Here is a 27258-nt window from a genome sequence, read left to right as displayed (position 1 = left end):
TCCAAATTAAACAGAAAAAAAGCCAATGACAGGGTGTGGTAAGGGATCCTGTTTGTTTCTAAGCCTCTTTTCAAACACTTTGCATGCATGCACATTCAAATACAGAACAGCATCCAGTCTGAAATAAGCACCAGGGTAGAGCCAATGCATGGATCTTGGGGTCGGTATTTCAGAGCACAGATGTCTATTATGAATGTTTTCATCACACATCCCTGGTTAGCACTGGCTGTGACTGCTTAAATAAGAGGGAAAAGGGTCCATCATCACACTTACTCAAGCCATGCCCCTTTAGTTGCCCATAGACAGTTCAGCTGCACAAACCAGCCTGGCAATGGTCCTTCTTTACTCAGGCTGTTTACTGCTCACCCTGCTGGTGATGATCCGGGGCAGTCACAGAGCAAAAGCAAGCCACTCACCTGGGAGATCTGCAGGCGACTGGAGGAAGCAGGCTGTGAAAATCCAGCCGGCAAAAACCACGGCAGGAAAACAGTGCTTGTACAAACCTTATCAAGCCACATAATACTTCCCTGCCAGTGTAATAATGAAGGGGAAACTATTTCCCACCAAAGTTTACTATGTGAGGATGTAGCCTCAGTACAAAAGGACGTGTGAATTTCCAGGCTAAAACAGTTGTGCCAGACCAGACTCTTAAGGAGTTCAGAGACCCAGGCAGGCACATATCACACACACTGCCTACAGCAGCAGCAGGGCTAACAGCACAGAATGGAGACTCAGACATGGGACTGCACTGCCCAGAGGATCTCACCAGTGAGTGAGGACTGAGCTTTGACACATCTTCTCCTGAACTTTTATTGTCCCAGAAACTAAACACAGGGTGGCAGGAGAGCTGTGGACATCCTACAGCTCTGTCTACCTACCCCAATTGCATCAAATCTTGCTACCCAATACCACCATCTTCTCTCCACCCCACAGATAGCTTCCTTTCTTCCCCCCATGAAACTTTGAATGTTATTTTTCACAAGTTGAAATTACCAACAGTGATAGAATTCTTACACCTCTGTTTTAAAAATTATTTTTATAAAGCTTTATGATTGCACTAAATATATCTCTATCTACTCCAACCCTCCCCACTCCATCCCTATCTATAGATCCTTTAATGGGATTTATTCCATTTATTTTCTAGTTTCCCAGGTGATGACACGACAGACCTTCAACCTTTCAACCTGGTCTTGTGCAATCAGTAAAGGAGAGGTCAGTGAATTGGCAATAACAAAGCATTTGAGAGCCAGCAACAGGGAGGGGGAATTCAGATATTCAACAATAATGTGCTAGCACAATTGCATCCTTCCCTCTATGAAGACTCCAGCGTAAATAAAAGCTTCAGGAGCAGATTATTAATAATTTCCTAGATTGTTTTGATGTGGTTACTTAAGAACAGTTTGATTTGCTTGCCTTCATCTGTGGCTGGGATCTGCAACAGAGACAAAGATCTGGCACCTGAGGTCTAGAGAAGGGACCAAAATACAACAGGTCCTACACATCTGTGAAACTTGTAACTGGCAATCAGGCAAGGATTTGAGTTTAATCTTTTGTCCCTGTTTTTCTGTTGATTTCACATTCCCCAAGTCAACAGCCACTTCTCCTTTCAGGAATTTGGGATGAATGTGCATTTCTTGCCAGTTCTCACAGATGAGCTGAGTTGGTCAGAGCATGGTGCTAAGAACAGCAGGTTGTGGGTTCAATTCCCATATGGGCCATTCCCATTAGAATTGGACTCAATGGTCCTTGTGGGTCCCTTCCAACTCAGAGTATTCTGTGATGCAGGAATTCAGGCATGTCTGCCCCCATCAGCAGGGGCACAGTGCCTCTTCCACAGCATGCAAGGGGAAAACCATTTCAGCAAAATTGCTCTGCCAGGGCTGGGTCATACTGTCAGTGAACATGGGCTACAGGAAACCCCTAAGCAAGTCAGATCCCTGATGTGAGAAAAAGTGGGCCAGAAAGACATGCATGGGAGGCAAGGGAATGGGAGAACACTTCTCCCCAGTAATATGAGATTTTGAAAAGGCTGATGTTTGACATTAGAGAAATGCAAGGCTGAAACATCTCTTTCTAAAAAACCCTCCATGCATGGACTCCTGCATAGCAACATGAAACTCCTGAGTAGGAAGTTCAACAAAACACAAACTTTCTTAGCACAGGAGAGCCTTGCTAGCTCACCAGTATGTGGGAATCTATATGAAAGAAAAAAGCAGCCAAGTACTTTTAAAGCATCAATTTAAATCCAGAACAGCTCTCCCTCCTCAGTAAGGCTTCAGTGTAGTTGCTCCTGTTAGTGAGGGACTGGAAGTGGTGATATTTCAGGCCTATTCTTCAGCAGTGCTCTAAAACCCCTGGCTCTGAAGCCAGCCTTCCACTCAGGCACCTTGCTCTGTTTGCACACAAACCCAAGTGGAGTAACCTGAGCAGACATTAGCAACTCAACACTCACCATAGTTTCATGCTGTGGTCTGACCAAGTGGCACAGGCTCTTAACCACAGCATGCTGTGCATGCTAATCCCTCCTTGATACTTCATGTCAGCTCCCACTGTGAATCAGCACAGAGAGCAATGGATTTTGGCTTAACAAGTGGACTCAGTTGCACTTGCACTTTTTGGACAGAGAGAGAGTATCATTCCTACCTACATTACACAATGATCCTGACTGCAGTCCATCAACATCCTCCAAATGGTGCCCTGGCAGAGCTAATGTGAAGCTAGGGGTGTCCCAGCTGAGACTGCCTGAACAGCTCAGCCATTCCCTTCAGGGGAAAACACCAAAGGAGCTGATGTCATTTACACTTTACCTGACTGTGTCGAGCAAACTCGTTGGCAGCCAACCACAACACAACAGCGACACTTTAAAAGAAGTGTTCAGGACATGCTTTTCATTACCACAGTCAATCCAAACACAGCATTGTTATCCCCTTGTGCAAGATTTAAAAAAGCCAAAGCAATAGCTACATGTGGATGATGAAAACATTCCATTGGGAACTGGAATATGCTGAACACTGCACAAGAACATGAAGTTGGATATTTTCTGTATCGAGACGTGGTTTTTCATGACATATTAGACTTCCTAATTTTTACACTTCTTCTTTGAAGTTCAGACCCAGAGTGAAGTGAGCAGTATGGCACAGAAAGTTGCACAGCCAATACGGCACAGGTAACAACAATTCCTTTGACTTTGCCCATCCAGAAAGGCCAGATACTCTGGGAGGAACCAACAGCATTTACAGCTGCCTGATTGGAGGAAGCTGTGGATACAAATCTGTTCCAAGCAAGGCTGCTTCTCACTCATCTAGACTGGAAGCAGGTCTTTCAAACACTCAACGAAGAGCAAAGCCTTTGAAGGCATGACTGTTCTTAATGGATGTGCCAAGAAACGAAGAGCTCTGCTGTAATGGAAGGAATCACTTATCTGCAGACAAGATACTGTGCAGGATCACTTCTAAAACAAAGTCAGTGTCATGGTTTGACACTGGCACAATGCCAGTGCCCCCATGAAGATACCCTCTCCCTGGTAGCTGCTGTGAGATGTGACCAGGAATAAGCAAAGCAGGCTCCTACTTAGGGAAGAAAAGAAAACAGAACTTTATTAACTACTCTACAACTACAGATAAAAAGGAACACACACACAGGGAAAATGAAAACCTCACAAATGCATTTTCTCCTCCCCCCACCAAATTTCCAACACAATACATTTATTCCTCAAATCACCAACTCTCGGTCCAGCACCACTCTTCAAACAATCAATCCTCAGTTCATCAAGAGGAGAGGAGTCCTTCTTGTGCCATGGGCTTCCCCTGGAAACACAGTCGAAGCCTCGTGTGTTTCCGTGTCACTCGTGGCACCGCCCGGAGTACATCTGCTGTTGTGACCTCTTCCTTTTCATGTCCAGTGCTCTCACCACTGAACACGGACCAGAACTGCTTCTAGGGTTGTCTTTTTAAGGATGCCTTGTCCCGATCCAAAAAAGGCACAGTCTCTCCTTTGGGACACCTGTCCCCACAATCTCTCCTTTGGGACACCTGTCCCCCCCATATTTTTTCACCCCCTGGGGCCGAGGGGCATCAACACTGAACCCTCTTGGTTCTGTGGCCATTGCCTCCCCCTAGAATGCAGTCTCTGTGTCACAAGGAACATGGTTCTGTCCATGGCTATACAAAAAGAGTCCAGCAAAAGCCACTCCATCATCTCTTCCCACTAGGGTTCTTCTCTACTCTTCTACTATCTCTCACTCGCCCAGACCTCTCTCACACTTGCACATTTCCTTCCTCATTTCCTTCCTCATCTTCCACTCTATCTTCCAGGAGAGGTCAATGTTCTGTAAAGTTCTCATTCTCCAAAAAGGGGTTAAAAGCTCCTACAAGCGGCCGGCTGAACCCCCCCTTCTTCTCTGTCCCAGCCGTGCTGCCGGCACAGGCCCATGTTTATCCAGTTTCAAGGTTACAGTCTCAGGCAGCGGCTCTCTCTCTCTTTCTCTCTCTCTCTCTCTGTGTCTCTCAGGGGGGGCTGCCCGATGGCTCCCGGTGTCTCTCTCTCTCTCTTCCACCCTTCCACCCCAGGGGTCAGGCCTACCTCTCCCGGCCACATGGCTTTCCCCTCCCCCTGCCCAGCCAGCAGCTGGGCCGGGGCAGAGACCCGAACTCTTTCCTGCCGGAAACCCAAAAAGGGCCCTCCCGGGGGAGAGCTCTGCTTTTAACCCCGTGTTCTCAGAGGCGTGTCCATGTCCCAATGGCCAGGTTAAATGCCAATATTAAAGCCTGAATATCCATTGGCCCAAAACACAGCATCCCAAAAAACACATTTCCTGTCAAACCACCACAGTCATTTACTTCCTTCCAATTGCTATCTGAAATCTGCCAACAGCCATAAGAAGAGTATTCAAGAGAAAAAGTAGGGGAGCACAAAAATGGGGATTAGCTGAAAATAGACTGTCTTTTTTTTATTACCATTAGTATTTTTAATTGCAAATAGAATCAGTCTACATTCTCCTAGCGATAATGTAATTTAAGAAGTTATTCAGCATTGTGTTGAATCAATATTCTGTAAAATGTTAACTTCCATGCCAAGTTCTTCCCCCTATCCCATCCCTAATATACTTGTTCCAAAAAACCCACTGTATTTAATCCCAAAGTTTATAAAGCAGATAAAAAAAGCTATTGCAGTCAACTCTAGAGAATTACGTGCCCGGTTTTCTCTTGAAATCTCTATGGAAACTCCTGCTGGTATAATATTTAAGACTCTAGTCCCTAAGGCAACGTTTTCCATATGACCTCAGGCCTAAAGCTACCTATGTTGCGTCAAAACTGCTCAGACATGTTGATGCTGGCATCAGCTCAAGTTCTTTTAAAATACTGTTAAGATGTGCAATAAATAGAGAACAATGAAGTCACCACATGAGAAAAAATTTCAAAAGTTACCGATCAGAAAAACAGATCTTGCACAGAAACATGAGCAATCATTTCAAAGAGTGGCTGAGTGCCCTCTTCCCTCAGAGCTTGCTCAGCCATTACACTCTTCAAAGTACTGCATGTCACCCTTCAGCTCTGTCAATATGCTATAGATCAAGGGTGGAGATACAGCTTAATATATATCCCAAGAGATGTGAATATATTTGAAATTCCATCTGATCCTCATCAAAGGAAAAAATTCTTCACCCTTACTTCAAAGTGCAAGAAGTTACCAAATGCCCCTGAGGATGATGGCTGCCCTTCTGAAATAAGGCCTTCCCCTCAACAGCACCACCACCAGCTCCAGGTGGACTATATGGGTTCTCCATGGGATCTTCACCTTTCAATAGTGGCTCAAAACCAAGAATGTTACTATTGAAGAACAAGGGCGGAAGGGCTGAATCCCAAGATAAGCAGCAGAGCTGACCTCATCTGCTGTTCCCTAGGGCATTCCACTTAGGATCGCATGAAGTTCCTGAAACAGCATATGAAAAACAGACATTGAGGTTTTACTATTCATAGGCAGGAAGTAAACAACATTTAGCAGGAATTAAAACCATTTATTCAGAGAAATTTAAAACACAAACCCCACATACAAATCATGCTGGGGTTAAAGCAGTACTTTGATCCAATGGGGTAGCACAGGAGGAACAGGCCACAAGAAAATCCACACCTGTAGTGCACACACACACATACACCTGTGAAGGTATGGAGAGAACTAGAGATGCAGGTATCCAATGTTCTTCAAAAACACGGCCACTACATTAGAGTAGTAAGAATTAGGTTGGTTCAGATCCATTCCCAGAGAACTCAGTAGAAGACAAACAGCAACAAAACCCTCCAAAACAAACACCACATTGCTGTGAGCAGAAAATCAAGCTCCTGATGAGCACTTCTGAAAGTCCCTGTCCTACATGCACACTCTGCTGAGAGAAACCTGTGTGAGCTGTCAAAACATTGCAGCTTTTGTCCACTTTGAGATCAGTCCCATGCAGATGAATCTCATCTGAGTTTCCTCCTTACTATGTGAAAGAAATCCACTCTATAAAGTATGCATTTAAATATTCTCTGATACTGAAGACTATCTTTCTAACGTGCTGCAGACATTCAGGGGAAACTAACTGGGAAATAAAAGGTTTGAGAAACATCAGCAACACAGAAAAAAACCAAAAGATACATATGATGGGCCCAGAATTTCACATCTATCACTGCAGCAAGCCATGTTCTTTTATTCAAATCCTTTCACTTTTTTCCTACTGTGATGACCTTGAAGACAAGTATCTCTAGGCCTTAACTCACAGGCACCTCAGCTGCCTGAGCTGCAGCATTAGGACCCACAGGTGAAGGCAGCTGCCATTGTTCTCCATTCACATAGTCTGTTACAAGCTCATTTGGACTGCACTGCAAACAATACAAGCCCTCTATTGGTTCCTTGCCACCCAACTGGCCTTGAGATCAAGTTAAACTAGAACAACCATGTCAGGAGAACATCACAGAGCAACTATTCCAAGGAAAAGGCTTTTGCTTGGGTTAAACAGATTTACAGTGATCTCCCCTAAATATTTCTCTCCCCCATACTCCCCACCCCAGTACCCTGCAATTTGTTGCATGCAGTTGAGAACTACTGAATACTCAGTACTCTGAGATCAACATTTTTGTGTTTTCTTCCCTTAGAGGCAAATTAACAACTAAGGAAGAAATAATTTTAAAAGTACAATACTCAGTGCTTATATAATGTCAGCAACTCAAAGAGGTGCACATACTTTTTAATGTATTTATCAATTACAATTCTAGAAAACTGGACATGCCTCTACTCAGCCTTTCACAATAGACACCAACTTTTGGCCAAAAAAAATTGTTTTTTCCAGTACCCAAAAAAATCATACCTTTTGGGACCTTAGAAAGATGAAGAAAAACAGCCTTTGGCCAATTGCATCTAATGCAGCCAAAGTCTCACACTCTGCTAATAAAAAAATCATTCTCTTGATGTAGCCAAGCTGTACTACACTGATATCTGGGTATTATCCTGGTGCTGGAAACACCTAATTCATAAAAATCTGGAATTCTATTCAAAAGCTGATAGGACACATGAATCTCAAGTGACAGGTACACCACAGACAGAGCACAGAGAGCATCTTGGTTTTGAGTCCACACATTAAAAACCATAAACATTTACAGTGGGTTCTGCAAGAAAATAGATATATACTCCAGGGCATCCCAAGGCCAACTCACTGCTCTGGCCCCCTGGCTTTGTAATTCTACATATAACTGAAATAAACCCAGCTCAAAGCACCATTGTAAAAACTCAAGGTACTCAAAAGTTGCTCCATTTACATGTTCTCATGTCCTAAGAGACGGGCAGAGAACACAACAAAAATATTAGGAATTGGGTTTTAGGAACTGTGATCTCACAGATGAGAACAGAACTATTTCAAATGAAGTCAATGAAATTATACCCACAGACATGAGATCACAACGTGGCACTCAAAAAATACCTTCAATCATAAAATCCCCAGATGCAATGCCTGTGGCCAACATTTATATTAGCCACACGTGCATTATCCTGAAAGAAGGTTTTAATTATTTTTATAGTGAGATAATGGTCCCTTGATGATCCTAAAGTCTAGTAGCATGTAGCAATTAAATTTCATTCTTGAGAAGACATTAGCAAATATCTGCTACTTTGAATCTATACAAAAATTAGCAATTTTTCCATTTCTTCACAATAATAGTGACTTTTCCACAATACCATAAAAGCTACTGACAAACTACATACAGAAATTTGAGGAGAAAGCAGGGGAAAGTCTTCTCCGGGGCCAAGTACAAACTGGAAGTTTTATACTTTGCCAGTTGCAAGAAAAATGGGAAAGAAAACACTTCATTCTGTAATAAAGTATCAGCTAACACACTTAGCAGAAGGAAACACATTCATCACCAGCCAGATCTGACTTTCATTCAGTGAACTAAAAATACATCTAGAGAGGTTTGCTAATATGGTTGACCTCAAAATTTGGAACTTCCTTCCTTCCAGATGCAAAATAGCTCAAAATTAGGCATTTTCAGGTAAGGATCCAAGGGCCCCTCTACTGTCTATTCCCCACAGAAGTTAATCACCAAGCACTACTGAACACAGTCAGTGCTTGAAACTAAGGAAACACTGGTATCCCCACATGGATAGAATATTGAGCAATTAGCCTCTTCTGTGTTTTCTAGGATACACTTTACAGAGAATATGCCTTTTTTCCCTACCAAACAGTTTAGAGTTGCAGTTGTTTGACTTACCAAATTAAAAAGATTACCCAGCCTATTAGGACAAATTCCTGTGATGAGCTGATTTTACACAGCCTATGATGTACTGATCTTACACTGTCAGGGATCAAAAGTGCCAGCAGGATTCTCCATGCACAGGGACACTAAGGGATAGAACTCCAGCAGCTTTCCTTCTTGGGTGACCCTTAACATTAATCCAACATAATGTGCTTACAACATTCCCAAGTACCATGGATAATTATCTGCCAGATTAATCTCTGTTCTGTAGTTTTTCCTTCAAATAACTTACAGGTTTGGATTTTTTTTTATAACTTCAGGGTAGATAGTGAGTGGTTCAATACTCCCCTCAGTTTCTGGCTATGTTTGTACAGTCCAGTAAAAAGAACTGCTCTAAAGTGGGCACACATTTTTAAGTTAAAAGAAAATTAACGGGATCCTACCCTTGATTGTCTAAAGAATTCCTTCAGCTGTTTTGATATATGTGGGGCTCTATACAAAACCATTTGGAAGCAACAGTTTCATCCCAAACCAGAAATGAGACTTATTGGCATGGTGGTGAGGAATGTGGAGTTACAAATCATGCAGTCATTAGGAATAGCAGACATCTCAAAGACAAAATCTAAATAAATGGACTAAGCTTTTCTATAGCCACTGGCAAAGAAAGTGAGTATAATTATGTAGGAACAAAGCAAGAGTACAGCTATTGCTCAGTGCATAAGCCCTGAGCAACTCAGTTTTGTTATGCAATGTTTAATTCAGAGGAGTAAGACACCCTCAATCTGAAGACTTTAATCCAAATCAAAATCCTAGGGAAATGTAGCAAGCAGCTTAAAACACATTCTAAATAAAAACACAGAAAAATTGATGTCTGTCTTAAAAGAGACAAGGATGTATAGTTCAATGGGTTTTGTTTAACTGCTTAATTTTGAGGCCAAGACTCATTTGAATATTTATTTCATTCAAACTACAGATGAGGAAAAATATATTCACTCAGTCTATAATAACCTTGTGTATAGCAAATATTTACTTGTAACAGGGCTGCTTCACTCTACTTTTAACTTGCCCTTGAACTCCATCTTCTTAAGATGCCTTTGCAGTAAAAAAAGTTGGTGAAGTTTGCAGACTGACTTAACATTACATGGAAAGAGGAGCTCTCCACAGCCTGCTCACAGTAACACCCTCTGTTCTCTTCTTGGCAACTGCTGTAGGGATCCACCACCTCTGTAAGCCATGAAGAAACAAGAGGTGTGGGGGAAAAAAGCCTACAGGTTAATGTGGTGGGTTTTTTCATCTTTCATTCAGAGGTGACAAAGAGACACAGCTCATTATGTCTAAGACAGCACAGAGCTCTGACCTGCTTGTCACATAGAACAAATAAACTGCCTTCCTAAGGAAGTAGCACTAACCTAAATAAATTGTAGGCTGGAAACATCTTGCATCACAATGTCAGGACTTTTAGGTAACGCAGGCAGGCTACTGCATTCAGAGTCAGGTAGGCAAATGTCTTATTTATGTTTCTAAAACTTAAATCATGTGGTATTTCACAAACCTTTTTCTACTGAAACAACTTAGTTGGTTCATCCAGTTAAAAGGCTGCAGGATGAAACTGTGATATTGTGAAGGAAGCAAATTGCCATCCATTTTGTTAGGAAGGGTGATGAAGACATGGGAGGAACACCCACAAAAGCAGTAAAGGAATGTCTACCATATGTAATTGTACTGCTCTGCTTTGCTGTGTAATGTAGTATAAAACTGGTTCTTGATTTTTCCTTAGTCTCATCCCACATCTGGCAACTCTTCCCATCCTTTGTGAATGATCCTGATCATTCACAGCTCTCTCACACCTCAACCTTATTAGCTCAGCTAGTCTACTAGGGGTCTTTATGGTGCCTTTGACTTAAATAGGAATTTTTCTGTTGGTGCAAAGAAATTCTGACCAAAGTCTTCAAATAGTGCCAATACATATGCTTATGGCTAAATACAACAATTGTGAAAAATGAGGCAATACAGCAGTTAGATCCATTACATGTTCTTGCAGTGACTAATAATTTCTTTTGTGTTTCAGAAGATTTTTAATAGTCAACTGAAGCATGGGAAAATATTTAATGTGATTTTCCAAAGCACTGTATTTCTGAAGCTCTGCCAGTCATGTAGTAGATTGAACACAGCATTACGAACTATTCTCACACGTAACCACAGGGACTCTATGACACAGGTCATTTAAAGTCCTGTGAGATTCATTTACAATTCTAGGTAAAGCACATTTCTGAAAGTATTCCACTGGCAACTCTCTGAAGTTGTGTTTCAAAAAAAGAGAGTGCAAATCTCACAGCCTCTAGCCCCAGCAATTCACATCCTATAAAATATTCAGAATTTTTATCTTTTGCAGAATAGCTGTAATCCCATGCTCTTGCAAGACAATTTTTATATTTTTTTTCCTTAAACAATAAAAGTAACAAGAGCTGTTCGCAGGTTGGAAGAGGGTCAACAAAACTAGTGTCATAGGCTTCTTATTTCCTTTCTTTCAAGCTCCATGGGGAGCCTAATGATCAAAACTTAGCAAAGTGCGTAAGTATGTTGTGTAACAGGATTGCTATATCTCTTGGCTTCAAACTAAAAAACTATAAACCAAAATTCCTATTATGGATATTTCTTGATGGTTGGTGGTCTGTTACAAATTCCCAATACGGATAGTAATTTTCATCCTCTTGCCATTAAGATTTCCGATTAATAAGCATTGCTGCAATACTTCCATGAAATGACTGTAATTTGGGAATTTTTCTTTTGAAAATAATGTAACAGAATAATTAATGTGTCTATCAATTCCATTCTCTTGGTTAATGCCCAAAGTGGAAGGGACGAATTATAACCACTTGCTTGCTTTGGCTATCACATTGACAAAATGTTATAGAATCAGGGAATAATTTACGTTGGAAACAGCCTTTGTGTTGGACTCACTTGGAGCATTTCCACAATGGCAGCAGCTCCATCTGCTTCTGCCCACAGAGACCTGTCTGAATGGACAGCACAGACTCACAACAAACATCTGAAATAAAGCTGGGTCTTCCTAGAAGCATCTGAACTAACACTTCACTGCTGATCTACAAGAAAAGGGAAAGCAGACAAATTTAAAGCATATTTTGTACTTATGCTTAAGCAATTCCTGGCTGAAGCTTAAAAAGCTGGTTTTGATCAATGAAGTTCTCTGTTTCTCTGTGCTATGTTAAGGAATGCCTTGCCTTTCTTTGATGAGATGGCCGAGACTTGCCCCAGCAGAGCCAATCTTTCCAAAGCTTTCCTTATTAAAATGCTTTCTCTGTTTGGAGGGGTTTTCGGTACAGTAACCCACTGCTGTGGATTATAACCAGTGAGAGCAGGTTTTGAGCTTCACCAATGTGACTAAGAAAGGAATCCAGCCTGAGTGCCATAAACACCATAAGCCAAATCTTAGCCACATGGAATTCAATGGCAAACTTCCTACTGATTTTGTGGAACTCAAAACTCACTTTCTAGCCACAGACACTTATCTATTAAAAAACACAGAAGGAATCTGACATTAGACTTCCTCAATATATGTACTAATGTAAAGCTTTTTGCTACATTTTCACAAGCACCTAATATTGAAACTTTTCTTCCAAAATTAAGATTTCCTTTGGTATTTCTTACACAGTATTCTATCTTCCCACTCTCTTGGTATTTTACAGGCAGATCTTAGCATCGTAAAACAACACACCACATATAAATATACACCATATCAGATATAGCAGACTTCTCTCAAAGAAAGAGAATTCAGAAATTCTGTGGTCAGTTGAGCAGTTTTTCCTCTAAATAGCTACATCAGTCTCCCAGTAAGTGTAAAGTAGCATTTTAGATCTTCATGTGTTACTGGAACATTATTTCTTAACTCCACAGAGAAAATCTGAATACTTAATAAGCTTTAAAAAAAAAAAAAAAACAAACCAGACCCAAATGCCCCTGAAATCAAAATGACCAAAACAAGAAACTCTATCAGGAAATTAAATAAGTTCCTAAATTTCTGCACATGGCTGGACTTGCCTCAACAGGCCTTATATGCAACTGCAAAATATAAATGAAAGTTAGTTAGATAATCTTGTAAGCATAACTGTAGATTTTATTGCATATTTTGAACAGTTATTTGTTTCCAAAATATGCTAATATTTGATTTAGCTGTTTCATTTAGATGTTTATTTTTCCAGAAGAAAATAGAATTCCTTGATTTTGATTATTGGCCCTGAAAACTGGGATAGTTTGTGTCTGTTTTGTGTCTGTTTTGATAAGCTGTGTATGTTTTGTGGAGAGACAACATCAACTGTACACTACAAACAAACCAACTGACTGCTACTGGGTTTATAATTTCTCATATTTTAACAAACTGAAGGCAAAACACTTTAGGTGGAATATTAAAAAAGCAAAAGTCAACTTGCCCCAATCAGATGTACTGCATTATTTAATTTTGGTACTAGTCAGTGGTAGAAGTGTTTCAAGTAAATTTTTAATTATGCAGGCAAACTGGGAAAAGATGACCAGAAAAGACTAAAACATAAATCAAGCTAACCATGTATAAAATTAAGATAAAGCACACACATGCCATATTACCATTTGAAAACACCCAAGTGGCCAGATTCCTGTCAGAAGCAGTGCAGGTTTGAAAGAGCAGTGGGCACTGTCATTGGATGAATCCTTACTGTGCACTTGCACCTTCCACAACCCTTTGATGCACCAGAAGGTGTTGGGAGCAGCTGTGGTTTTGCTAATCCAAAACTTACACAATCATCAGAGTTAAATGACAAGGAGTTAACCCTTTAAATAATATGTTGTAGGGCTCCTCCTCAAGGGGTTTCTTGATTGCTATAAAAACAATGTTCTAAAACCAGCTTCCATTGCTAGAATAAAAACAAATGCTGCTTCAGTTACTAAATGTAATAGTTTCAGTATCAATTTAAAAATAGGCTTCAAAAGAACACTTTTCCAGAGGTCATGGCTCACAGATTCCAGGCAATCCATCATCAAAACCTTTCAAAAGTAGGAGCCAAATTTAACTTCAGCACCTGATAGGACAGTATTAGACAGACTGGCACTAAAGGATTCTTACACAGGAGCTTACACAAAGCCCTCAAAAACACGTGTTATCATAAAACATATTTCGGCATCTCATGCGACCTCAGCAAGCAAGCATGGGTGAGTTCACCTCATATGGCACTAAAATCAATGCTGCACATTTACTGCTTCCTTCTCCTAAAGTAATGATGAAAGCCATTCTTCTTCCATATTACCTCCTCCACTGAGCTCTTCAGGCTGTTGTGTTCTGCTAAAGACATAAAACTTCATAAAACTTGGCCATTTATTTGCACTGAAATACAGAAACTGATCCATCTTCTGCAGCTGCTAGCTTGTTCAAACCCCAATTTAAATTGTATCTGCCTCATCAGATTTCCCCTTTGGTGATACCTGAGTAATTAGTTTTATTTTCTCCACAGAAGCCTGTTTTTAACATCTTTTTCCTAATTGAGCTGCCACAAGTTTTTCAAATAGAGGAAAAGTCAAGCTAGAAACTGGTTTTGGGGCAAGGGAACTGCTTTCAATTTTAACTTTTAAAAATGTATGATATATATGATATACAGGGTCATCCAAATGAGCAAGACTTTAAAATTCAGAGGAAAGTAACTGTGATTAACAGATGGTTTTACAAGAGCAGTGGTGAATAAAACCTAGCCACTAGGCAAATTCTAACAAGCCAAATTGACCAATGTAAAGGAAAGAGGTGATGGCATCCAGCTGCAAAATAAGCACCTCTTTTAAAAAGTTTTTTTTTTTAAACAATATTTGGAATTTATTGTCAGATTTTATTTGAATATTTTCCACTGAATTTTATGATAATGTCCATCAAGAGATGAAAGTTGTCATGTTGTGTTAATGTTCCTCTTATCCAAGTATTTTGGACACTGATCACAGCATTATGAGGAATGATGTCCAATACTCTAAGTCACAGGGGCATGAAAAGGTTCTTAAAGCCATTCTGTCACAGGAGAGTGAAAAGGCTTCAAGGAAGCACAGTTGGATGTCACTGCTTGTCAAAGCTCAAAAAAGTCAGTTTGGCCATATAATTTCCTTCACTGCCTATCCATACCACTAGCTCAAGCTCCTCCTGCTCCATACAAAGTCTAAAAACACAGATGGTTACCAGTCTCTAAAAAATTTCAGTTTGCATGTTCCTCATCTACTTGATTTTAGGTGGCTCTCAGTAGGAGAATAAGTGGAATAGGTCTGATCTGACAGTGCTGTCAGAAGAACTGAGGCTGCACAACCCCATGCTCCCAGGTGCAACCAGCAGCAAGGCTGAAAATGTGTTCTCAGTAGAGAACAGACAGCCCCTTCTCAGCTGAACAGGAAGGGGTCTCCTAGTCAGAATATGTCTGTTTTATATGCATACACGTGTTCTCATTATGCATGTGTGTGTGTATATTTGTACACACATATTTATTTATTATATGTCCACACACATAAGCAACACAGATTCCTTTAGCTGCTGGGCTCCCAGAGTCTGCCCAGTAACCACTGCTGGGTCCCAGAGCTCCCAGCTGCTGGCACCTGGACAAACAAGCCCACTCCAGCTGCTGGCACAGACTGTTACACATATACCCAGACATCTCCAAAAAGTGCTCATTGACTCATCTTGATGGGTTTCAGAAATGGACTCTGAGACTGAGGCTCTCCTCAGACAGTCCTGGAAAGGACTCTAGATCTGGGGTCCCTTCCTTTGTATCTTCAGTTAGTTTTCTGCCTGACATTGTGTCCCTGTGCTCCTCTGGGCCTGCTGAGGTGGGACTTTGGTGGGCTGATGGCTCCAGTGGTGGGCTGGCAGGAGTCCAGGGCAGGGTACGAGCTGGGATCCTCTGTCTGCCTTTGTGCTCACAAAATGTAGCAGATTGTCCCAACCCAGAGTGACCTGGCAATTGAAATGCCTTGCCCCACCTCCAGATTTCTTTTCCTTTTCAATTAATTTATTTTTCTGTAATTGGTGAACATCTGCTCTTCCTGCTGAGCATTTGGTATAATTTAGAGGAAAAATGAAAGGCATCTGTATTGGAAGCACAGAGGCACTTCATTTCAGATAAAACAATCCTCACAGAGAGCATGAAAATAAATTCCAAACAAATGCAAAGGTGAATTTTCCAAATGCCAGTCCCCCTCGCTTTAGGAGACGCATTGAGCATTTGTGTGTGATTTTTAAAAACTTTCATTTTACTATCAGGCAAAGAACTCCAAAAACCTCATTCAACATTCACCCTAACTGTGGGTACCTTCAGGCTGGCCCCACCCAGAGCTCCCAAGCTGGCTTTGCCACACAGGATGCTTTCAGCTGGTCCAGCACATCCCCTTGGGAGGAGAGGAGGAGTGGTGGCCAGCACAGCAGACAGGCTGCCCTGGCCCACGCAGGCAGAGCTGGCCTGGCTGACCACGCTCCTGCCAAGAGGTATTTTAGCTTTCTGACCAAGCACTGCAGGCAGCACTGCACTTGTGGGGAGTTGCTAAGTATTTCAACCAATTCTTTCCAAGCATGGGGAAAATTACTGCTGCTTATGTAATCTGTCTTTTGCCAAATGGGAATCTGGGAGCTCAGCTGAGCTGACGTTAGCATTTAAATTAAGGAGCCAAAACATTTTTCACTCTGATGCTCTTTTGGTTTCCACCATTGACTACAGATTCTGCTAAAAAGTTACATCACAATCCTAAATGTCAACTACAGCATTAGGATCAAGCAAGGTGTTTTGTCTGAGGTACAGTTTGGAAGGCAAATTTTGGGAATACAGGGACATCAAGTCATACACAGCAAAAGCAGCAGCATTGAACTGTGTAAGCCCCACAGGGCCCAGGCACTGTGTGGCACTTGGTTATCCCATGTGACAGTGGCTCTCAGAAAGACACAGCCCCAAGTGTCTTCAGACAACCTTCTCATCTTGTTTCTTAAATTGGAAACCTATTTAACCTCTTAATTGCCAGCATATAATTGCATTGATTTACACTCACAGTCTGTTTGTAACATATCCCTTGAAGAAGCTGAGTTCATAGTTTTTATACCACTTAATATAAATATGTGTCATGGAAAGAAGAAGTATATGCCAAGAAAAGAAAACAGAGACAATTTAGAAGGATCTCTCTCAACCAAAACATATTGATTAATTGAATCACAATACTGATTAATTGAATCACAATACTGATTAATTAAAAGGCTGTTTCATAATTTGTCAGGAAATAGCAGCAATGAGTATCCATTTCAAAATAATAAGCGTAAAATAAATACAGAAAACCAACTGAAGGAAGTCTGTTATGCAAGTCTTTTACAGCAGTAATAAACCTCAAATCCTGGAAAACCTTAAATGGTTCAAGACCACATGTTCTTATCAGGTAAAAAGCTGGCTTATAAACTGCATATGAATTAAGAACAAAACAAAGGTACTCTTCAGATTACATCCATGATGAGAAATGGCTCATCCAAAAAGAGGATGCCAACCCACCTCCTGCTCCTGTAACTTGAGTTTGGCTCAATTCTTACTCTCAGTCAAGTTTCTGCTAGCTTGAATGAGAGTTGATCATATCGATGCTCAGAAAACCAATGTCTCAAGTTTAGAAACTTAACTCTTATATATGTACCCAGGAAAAACAGTTTCTTCTGTTCATCTCATGGAACCTTAAAAGAAAACAAGCCATGAGGGCATTCTGGTACAAACAGGTGTGACAGAAATCACGAGCTCCCTCTTCTGTAAATACCTTTGGTTGGCAAAGCATTTCTTTGCCCTTTTATCTACTAAGGGATGACATCAGCAAGGTTAAGGAAACAGCTGAAAGCAGTAATACTGTTTTTAACTGTTTTTAATTCAAAAGCCCCTAAACACGTTCCAACAAGAAGCAAATTCAACTAAACAGACAGGTGGGTGTTTTGTGTATCCTTCTTCCCTAATTAAATTTTAGATGCCTTGTGGAAAGGATATACAAGTGGTGCCACCCCCAAACCAGCCTCTGACTGTGTCACTGCTGTAACTGAAAGGGTTGAATTTTTGTTATTCTCAAACCCAGCATCCTGCGACAGCAGAAAATGCTTTTACAATTTTCCGTCATGCACTTCTAATAAACTTGATGAACCAAGTTTACCTACCACTCTCTCATGACTCAACATCAGCCAAGTTTGTTTTGGTAGCTATGGGCTTGTTCCCTTTCACTATTTCCTCCAAAGCTGATCCGTATTTTCAGCTATTTTAAAAAACAAACAAAAAAAACCTAAAGAAAACCCCCACAAAAGCAAACAAATAAACCAAAAAGGCAAGGCCAAAGAGATGCAAATACAAACCAGGTTTGCTTTACTTGATCTAGCTAACCACAACACAGCAACATGAAAATTCTGCCTTTCTTCAATACTATACTCCAGCTGAATGCCACGTGTAGGGGTAAGAGTAGGGGAGCCTTGTGACACTTGCAGGCCCCTCAGTGCAGTTTTCTGTGTGATAAACAGCCCCATGGCAGTCAGTAAAGCTGATTCTCAGTGAGCCAACGACAGGTGTCATCAAAGTAACAGGAACCCGCAGCAGGGAAAAACCGCGGCTCAACGCCAGGGTCAGTGCCTCAGGCTTGACTCGTTTCTGGTCATGCCAACACACTTCAGATTGTCACAGTTACTTTGAAAACCCTACAGACTCTCCTAAAATTATTTCTGTAATAGCAATAAGTAAAAGCTGGAGTACAGTGAGATGACAATCTCACTAAAAAAAGAGAAAACATGAGGAAAACAAAGGAGAGATGGTTGATCTTGGATAGGGCTGCCACTGCAGTTGCTTTGCTGCACTTTATTTTAAGTAAAGCTGCATTTTTAAACACTGACAGAGCTCAGTAAAATTTAGTAGCTATAACTTACAGTTAATCTTGGTTAGATTCTCCATCACCTGAAGTCCTTAAATCAATTTTGGGTACCTCCCCAGAAGATAAGCTGTAGCTCAGCCAAGTTTATTGAGCTGTATAAAAAACTACTAGATTAGGCTCTCTGGTTTGTGTTTATGTAAGATTGCAACCATGACATAATGTCTCTAACCTTAAGTATCCAGTGGGCTATAGAATCCAAAATTCAAAGGCTGTATATGGGATCTGTTGACTCTAGTGCACCAAAGGTGGGCATGTAAAACATCACATGACAAACAAGAAAAAAACAGTGCAGTAACTCCAACATTGGCAACTTTGGCGAAGTATGGAAAATTACTGCACACACTATTATGCTGCAAATACAGTGCTGAAAATAAAATTCACATCTTATAACAAGACAAACAACTACAGAACATATCTGTCTTACCAGTGCCATGGCAACTGGTAAAATAAAACACACACACTGACCTGAAATACTAGCAACTTCTTCCCGTTAAGAATATTGCTTATAAGGGAACAAGCAAGAGCTGACTGACCACATATCCATAAAAGCTGGGAATGTTTTCTGTTTCCAGAAAGTGTTTCAATGCCTTTACTATTTTTACCAAAATAAAAAGAAACCAAAATAACCAACCAAAAAAAATTAAGAAAGAAAGAAAAAAGAAAAAGTGGGTTTGTCCCTGATTTTACAGTCCCCAAGTACAAGCTGAACATATGCACACTTCAGGGACTTTCCATAATCCAAACCATCCAGTTTCCACTTGCCTCAGAATGTGCTGATAAAAACAAACTCCCTTAACCAGACCCTGATCCCACAGGCTGACCTAACCCTTACACACAAGCATCCCACTCTTTTGTCTCACCAAAGAGACAATGACCTGCTCACAGAAGTAGGCTGACAAAGTAAAAAAGGAACAGCTGCATCTGCCCAGCCAGGGATTAACTGGCATTTCAGCCCTGTCTGTCCACTGAACAGCTTTCACATTACTAAGATTCACCACTTTAATGCCATTCACTCCAGTGAATTTTTAAGAAATGCTATACACAATTGGATAAACCTGTAAGAAAGGTTGTACCAGGTTGATTGGAGACTCTGTCCTAAAGAAAATCTTGCACAGGATGTTTCACAACTGTATATCAGATATTGTCCCTTATCACTGCTGGCAGATTTCAAAAGAGAGACAAGTCCTGAAAACAGCAAACTCCTAAAAGTCTGGTAAAAAATCAATGCAGAGAAAAGAGACTATAATCAGAGTGTCAGGAAAAAGCCCCCAAATGTGGACTGTGACATTGTCTGTCTTATTTGGTCATACAGCACCAAAACAGCCTCTGAGTGGATGTAGCAGACAATGGCTATGGCCCTGTGTAGTATTCAATAAGGAGAACAGTGGGGAGTTGGATGTATCCAAGCAGAAGAGGATACACATCTAGTCATTATCCTATTTTCAAGCCACAAAGAGTTTGCATTTGTTTGCTTAACCATAATATATCTTTTCTATTAGCAAATGACTATGTATGTATGTATGTATGTTCACAAGTTCTCCACATCTGAGCAAAAATTCAAAGTAGAACCTCCTGCCTAGAAACAAGTAGCAATTACCATCTCCTACAATAAATCTAACTGTAACAGAAATAATCTTACATACTGCACTGGACATTTAAATATTGTCTAGCAAGCAAAAATAAGAGCTAATACATATACTCACCTATACCCCTTCATGTCTTTACTGTGACTAACACAAAAGTCTGATTTACAAGTACTTCATAAATTTGTGAAAACTAACATGGAAACTGTTCTGCAGCTCAGTGACCTGTTGGAACCAAACCAACACAAGTGCTGTGCACACAGTCCTTTCCAGTAACACAAGCCTGTGAGCCACCAAATGAGAAGGGAAAACAGCAAAACAACAGGCATGTTTTTGCATTTAATAACCAGAAACAGTTTGGACTATGCTATAGACTTCGCTATTCTCTACCCTGTTCACTGACTTTCTAAGAGCTACCATTTAAACACCTAGAATAACTTCTCATGAACTACTTAATCCAGTTCCCCAACCTGAAAGTCCTAACAGCTGCTGCTGTTTGAAGCATCCAGAACATTACTTGCATATACTTTGTAAAAATGGCATTTGCTAGTAAAAGCAAAGCTTTTAAAGCTTAGGGGAAATAGCCTTGGGGTTTTCCCCTTCTGAGAGCTTAAAGTTTTATGAGTGAACCTAAAGGACTGCCAGACTTCTAAAGTGACAACACATTACAAAAAAATTTCCTATGTGTTTTGCAAATTTGAAGTCAGCCACATTTCACTACTGACATAAGGGTTTTTAATATCAGCTCTAATGAAATATAATTCTCCAATGACATAACTGTGAAGTACAGCATTTTCATTTCACTAGCTGGCAGAGAGGTTTTGGCCTTATTATTATTATTATTTCTTATGCAGAGCCAAAAGTGTTCTAGGCCCTGCACAGACATGCCTGAAGACAAAACCTTTTCCCTGTATCTGCTGTAAACACAGAGACTGCAGCATATTCAGCTTTACAGAACGGTCACGCATTTTCACACAACTGCTATGGCCAAGTCATATGGTAGGACACAGAAATAAGACAAAAATGTAAGAAATAGTTTGCTTTCATCTTCTCTACAGTTTCACTTTCACTGAATCTCTTTGGGTAGGATTGGATAGTTTCTGGTTTGGGAGAATGTCACTGTTAATTGGAAAAAATCCTACAGTCAATGAAGAAATTCCAGCCATCATCATAAAAGCCTGAGGGGAGGGGGGCACAAGCTGAGGGTTAAAATGATAGTCTTATTTTTAAATCTGGTTCTTCCTGAGGTGACAATTCCTCTGCTGCACGAGAGAGGTGTTTATGTTAGAACTGATACGTGCACAGCTCACAACAGTTTCACCACACACCAATAAAAATTAAAAAGCTCCTGTTTGCAAATGATTGCACTGAGAAGAGCTCTGCCTTCCCTAGACCCTGAACATCCAAGAAACAGGGATGACAGAAAAAGCTACACTCATCCCATCAGGGCCTATACCCCCTGATGAACAAGATGAAATCCAAGCATGGAAGACAGCAAGTCAGAAAGAGAGACTTGTCTACTCCAAAGCCCCTGAATAGTTGGTAGGAGCACCTGACATGGCCACTTTGTTTTGGATTTGTCTGGGAACAAGCATAAACAGTAACAATGCTGTACTCACCCCTTCACCTACAGATCCTGCTCAATGTATGTCTCTTCAGGTCTCCATGGTGTTACTTGGGACAGAAATTGCCTCACTTTGGCTGTTGCCTGCATGCTGTGCTTTGGGATGGAGCAGTGACCTGGAATCACCCAGTGCTAGGGGATAGTGACCCTCCAGGGACACCTCCACACACAGATCCTGGTCCAGCTTAAGAAAGAATTTGAAAGGGGTATCTCATGGCATAGCTCACAGTAACAAGTCTAGGCCTGACCTGCTAGAACACACACAGAAGGGATGAGCCATACTGACAGGTACAAAGGGGACACTGCTGTGACAACATCTCCTAGTGACTGTCATGAGTGGGAGGTGACAGGACACAGTCTCTTTGCCACAGGGCTGAGCACACTCAGCTTGAAAAAGAATAGAAATTCAGTACATTAAATTGAAAGGTGGAGAGAAAAGCCTCCAAAAACATACAGGGCAGGTGGCTGGTGAGAGTTAACAATAAGGTTCATTTGTGGGGTTCATTTGCCAGCTTCTTGTATAAGTCTTGAGATAACACTTTGTTAGATTCATAAAACACAAATGCACTAGATCAGCAGCAATTTCCCCTTTGGACTGGACTCTAATCAGGGTATCTTGGTACCCTTGCCCTCCTTTTGCATTTTTCTGAAATCCCAAAGCACATTTTAATGGGGGTTTGCAGACCCTGAACTGCAGCCTGAACATGGTTTGAACTCTCAGTGAACCACTGACAGCTGCACATAACTTCCATTTGGGGCTACAGCAGAAGCTGAAAAGAAATCATGTTTGATTTTTCTACTTTGGGGGGCAAGTAAGGAGAACAGTCCACATAATGCATTATGGTGCAGCTTGCAGTGCTGGTGGCTCTTTTGGTGCCTCAGCTCATTTCTGTAAAGATAGCTATGCAGGATGAAGTAAGTGTTATCCTTCAGCTTCTCTAGACTGCTGACAAACATTACACTGGTCTCCAATGCTGATGGAACACAGAAGAGAAAACACAGAGCATGACTTCCCAAAAACGGGCAAAAACTTTGGTCCTCTCTGGAGGACACTCTGGGAAGAGGCAGAGGATAAATGGGGTCAGAACAGCCTTTCCCAGCTCCATGCAACCAAGCACAAATCAACAGCAACAGAGGTGTTACCTCTGAGGGGCTGTGTGAAGCTTGCAGCAGACGGCAGCACAATAGGGGAAAAACTGCAATGCATATCTGCTCTGCACAGCCAAGAGATCAGAGTCAGGACTAACACACTTGCTGGAAGCTTGGCCTCAGAAGGGAGAGAATCAAAACCATGGAAGGGTGGCAGGGTTTGTCCCACTGTAAATGCTGGCATTTATAATGGAGAACAAAGTGTCACCAGATGCCTGTTGCAGACACTCATAGTTTGCTTTTCACAATGTCATGTAATAATACTTTGTACTAAGATTTCATACAGTAGTAGCTCTTTCATTTAAGTAATTACATTTTCTGCTTGTAGGAAATGGTCTCCTTTGACCGTACCAAATAAGCTATTGTCCCACCAATCATTTTGCCATAATCAGGTACCAACATTTGTTTTAATGCACTGCCATTTCTTAAGAGCTTTCACCTCTTTATTAAAGGACAATGCAAGCCTAAAACCAACAGAATACTCTTCCCCAAAGACAACATCCCTTTCCTCAAGCACTGAAGCAATAAATGGCCTAGGAAGGAGAAAAAAATAATGAAATAGTTACAAAAATTATCTAAAGCCTCTGTCTATGAACTCAAAAAATGCTATTTTTCACACAGTTCTAGAGCCCTACTATATAAAGTTATGCTAAAGCAGTATTAAATCCTCTACATCTTCCACCCACACAAACAAAGCAGTCCCCTCCTATCCCTCCACAGCTTCCAGCCTCAAATATCCTGGCGTAAAATGATCAGACAAAATAGGTGACTTATGTTTTTATTGGTTCCTCCAGACTATGACGACATTTCCTAAAACACTGAGCCAGGAAACTATTAATGTCTCTGAAAAAGTGGAAAGGGTCAGGCTATTTTAAAGGATGTGTTTGCTAAGAGGCCTTTGTTATAGATGTATAGGCCACTTAGTATTTGATTAATAATAACAAAAGTATTTCTCATTCCCGTAACATATCTAGCTTGAAGGTATATTGTGAATGTATTTGTTACATTGTGTTACAAATATGTTCTTGTTTTTCTTGTATTATGAAAGCATTACCCCTTTTCACCTTTCTGAGAAATAAAATAAGCAGGTCAATAAGCTTGCCTAAGATTTTGTAAAGTATTAATATCCATTCCAAGATCAGAATTTCCCACAGATCCGTATGTGCTCCTAATCACAGGCTTTTTTTGGAGAGAGAAATGAAAACGGTCTCAGCTTATCACCATTACAATAATGAAAGACCTGGAAGATTTTCTAGATTTATCTCAGCTGTGTTGGCCTGCACTTGGCAGCACAAGTCAGGTCAGGTACTTGCAGGTGGGGTCAGAGATCCCTTTAAAAAGCTCTCTGTGTGTTATATATAAGCACTAAACCAGAGATACCAGTACTCTAACAGGAGCATAGCACAATGCAGCACAGAGAGATCCCACAGAGATTCCTCAAAGCTTTCTAGTTTTCTAGCACATACTTCATGTATATAGCTCTTCATCTTGGCTGCTTTGTCAGTAGGTCTGAGAAATGTCAAGGGGGACACAACAGAGTTGCACAAAAGCAAAAATGCTCCAAAGACATCACCACTTCTTTTATGGCCACACAATCTCACCCACAAACCCAGTTCTGATCCTGGCTGCACAAGAGTAGGTGTGAAGGTCAGCTCCCTAATGCAGGAGTGCAAAGCAGATAGCACCACGTGTTTCACACAGGAGGGCACTGAGGCATCCTAAAAGAAGTACAAGTCACTCTGGTTTTACTGACTAAGGAACTTCACTCTTCTGTCATGTCTCAAACAATCACAGGGGGTGAGACGACAAACGCTGCAGGTAAAAATCCCACTATTTCACAGTGCCACCTCCTGGGCAAGCACGACTGGAAAAACACCCTCATGTGTCCCTTCTCTACTGCAGCATCCAACGTTTTAGTGTCACCTCCCAAGCTCTGGCAGGCCAGGCATTACCTCTGTTCTCAGAAGGCAGGCCATGAATGCACAGAAAGAAGAGCAGATTGTTTACAGCTCTCCCCATGAAACGTGAACTGCAGCAATCCCACTCCTGAGTGAGGCTGTATCTGCATAGGCAAGCACCACACAAACCCACAGGATTAAGCTCACTCTGGGTTGCTGGCTAATCACAAATTAGCAATCAGGGCTTCCTTTCAACATCCAAACAGGAAATGGGAGTGGAGGAAGTGAAAGCTCAATAATTTCTTGCATGTTAACTAGTTACATGAGCCACTCCAATAAAAAAGCTTTGCTAAGTGAACTTAAACCTAGCACACAGTCTGTCCCAAAATGGCAAGCATTTATCTTTAAAACCAAGCTGTGCATTTTGGAAAGACAACGCATGCAGACATTTAAATCAGCAAAATTTAATTTCCAGGATAAGAGGACATCAAGCAGTGATCTGGAGGATCCTAGTTTATTGTAATCACTAGTGTTGAGACTATAACCCCCAAACCCAAGGTGGTAATCCTGGCATCTCTCTTGAAATTTAGTGAGAAAACAGGATTAGAAGGGAAACATTTTACTTATCACAGATTGTTAAGTCCATAATGGCCTCTGACAAAGGAGCAAGAAAATCAGCCCTAATGTTAGCTCAATTTCTTTCCACTATCTTTTAGGGGTACTGTACTCTTTGGCTGCGCATACCCCATAATATTTACTTGGCCGCAAACAGTTAAGTGTCAGGAAAGCTGGGAAATAAAGTCCCTGTAAGACACTGAGAACCCTAAAATGCCTAAAGGAGCACAGGACTTCCAGGCCTCCATGTCAAGCACAGCAAGGAACATCTCTCCATCTTTAGGTTAAGAGATCACAGCCCCTGGCAACTGGGAAAAGTCTGGCCCATAACACAATCCTAATTTGGTGCTATCTTCACAGCAGGAGGAGGAAAAACAATTTTGTTCAACTGTTGAGCAATTCTCAAGAGTTCAAGGCAGATGAAAGGCCAGTTTCTTGGTTGCCTGAAGATATTAAGACGGATTAGGGACAAAAGTAAGATGACTTAAATGGGTGGATGTAGACTGAAGTTTTGAGGGAACAAAACTGCAAGGTAGAATTCCTTGTTTTTTATAGATGTACCCAATTAAAAAGAAAAATCTCTTGGAAGAACTCTGCAATATAGACAGAGATTATTTCAGTGGGCTGTATGAAGAACAGAACAGAAGCAAAGGAATTTGGAAAAGAAACCCTGCTGTCAATATAACCACTACACAATCTCATTATCTCCCAGAGATGCAAGCAAGAACAGACATATAACATAGATAGTTACCATGGCCCACAATAAACTGGCTACAATAAATAAGGACCTAAAATTGCGTGGGTGCATGCTCTGCATTATGAAGTGTGAAAATAAGTTTTTTCCCTACTTTCAGCGGTACAGACATGGGCACTCCTAGTTCTAAGGCAGCATTTACCATGAAATACTGCCAGCCACAAGCTGCCTCACTGTGCACATAGCTGGAAATGCAGACCTTGCTGTGGACTCTCATATTGTTCTGAGCAATAAAAAAGGGGAAAAGTCTGTTGTACATGAACATCTGAATTTCCATCCTGGATCCTTCAGACTGCTTTCACAGTCGGCATTCCCTGTTTCCAAGGTGACAGGAGGCAGAGCAGATATTTAATCAGCCTTGGTTTTAGACCATCCATTTGCAAAAACTCTCCAGAAGAGTTTTGAAAGCTGGAAAGCAAGAAGTCTGTAAGGCTGCTCGGTTTGGTGTTTGGGTTTTTGTTTTGTAAGACACAAACATTGGTAGGTACTACATCTGTCACTGGCAACACCAATAACTACTTCTACAGTACGAGTACTGTGACCTGGCACTCCAATACTCGTGGTGACACCTGTGTCCAAGAATTTATTTCTGTGGTTTATTTATTTATTTATTCCACTTCTTTTTTAGGATGTTTGCATCCAGGGCAGCAATGCCACTTCCTACTACATGATAAAGACCATGAGGACTTTGCAGGACTGCCACCTGCGCCATTGCCAAAATGACGGCATCTGCCAGAACATTCAGGTTTCCAGCCTGTGATGCTCCAGCAGGTTAGCTGATCTTCACTTAACTTCTGTAGTACCAAATGGTTTTCCTTAAGCCAGAGACTTCCAGTTTTCCTTCTCTCTACTTCCAGTGAGAGAGGTAAGAATTTCCACACAAGGTTTCTCTAGTAAGGAGTGCTGATGAACTCATACCTGTTTAACAGCTGTCACTCTATCAAAAATCCACTGTCAAAAAATGGAGGAGGAATAT

General features: G+C 41.1%; 2 protein-coding genes across 3 annotated transcripts in view; one reads left to right on the top strand and one right to left on the bottom strand.

Annotated features, from left to right (window-relative positions):
* CMSS1 (cms1 ribosomal small subunit homolog) overlaps positions 1-27258 on the bottom strand; it is a 227918-nt gene that overhangs the window by 49958 nt on the left and 150702 nt on the right. The gene's annotated exons all lie outside the window — the stretch shown is intronic.
* Positions 1-27258, top strand: part of FILIP1L (filamin A interacting protein 1 like) — a 192929-nt gene that overhangs the window by 16167 nt on the left and 149504 nt on the right. The window contains exon 2 of the mRNA XM_036390322.2: positions 26911-27053. The gene's annotated coding sequence lies outside the window, so the exon portion shown is untranslated. The remainder of the gene's footprint in view (positions 1-26910; positions 27054-27258) is intronic.

The sequence above is a fragment of the Molothrus ater genome, chromosome 2 (genome assembly GCF_012460135.2).
Source record: "Molothrus ater isolate BHLD 08-10-18 breed brown headed cowbird chromosome 2, BPBGC_Mater_1.1, whole genome shotgun sequence".
Taxonomy (NCBI): Eukaryota; Metazoa; Chordata; class Aves; order Passeriformes; family Icteridae; genus Molothrus; species Molothrus ater.
This window is presented reverse-complemented; position numbering and strand designations above follow the sequence as displayed.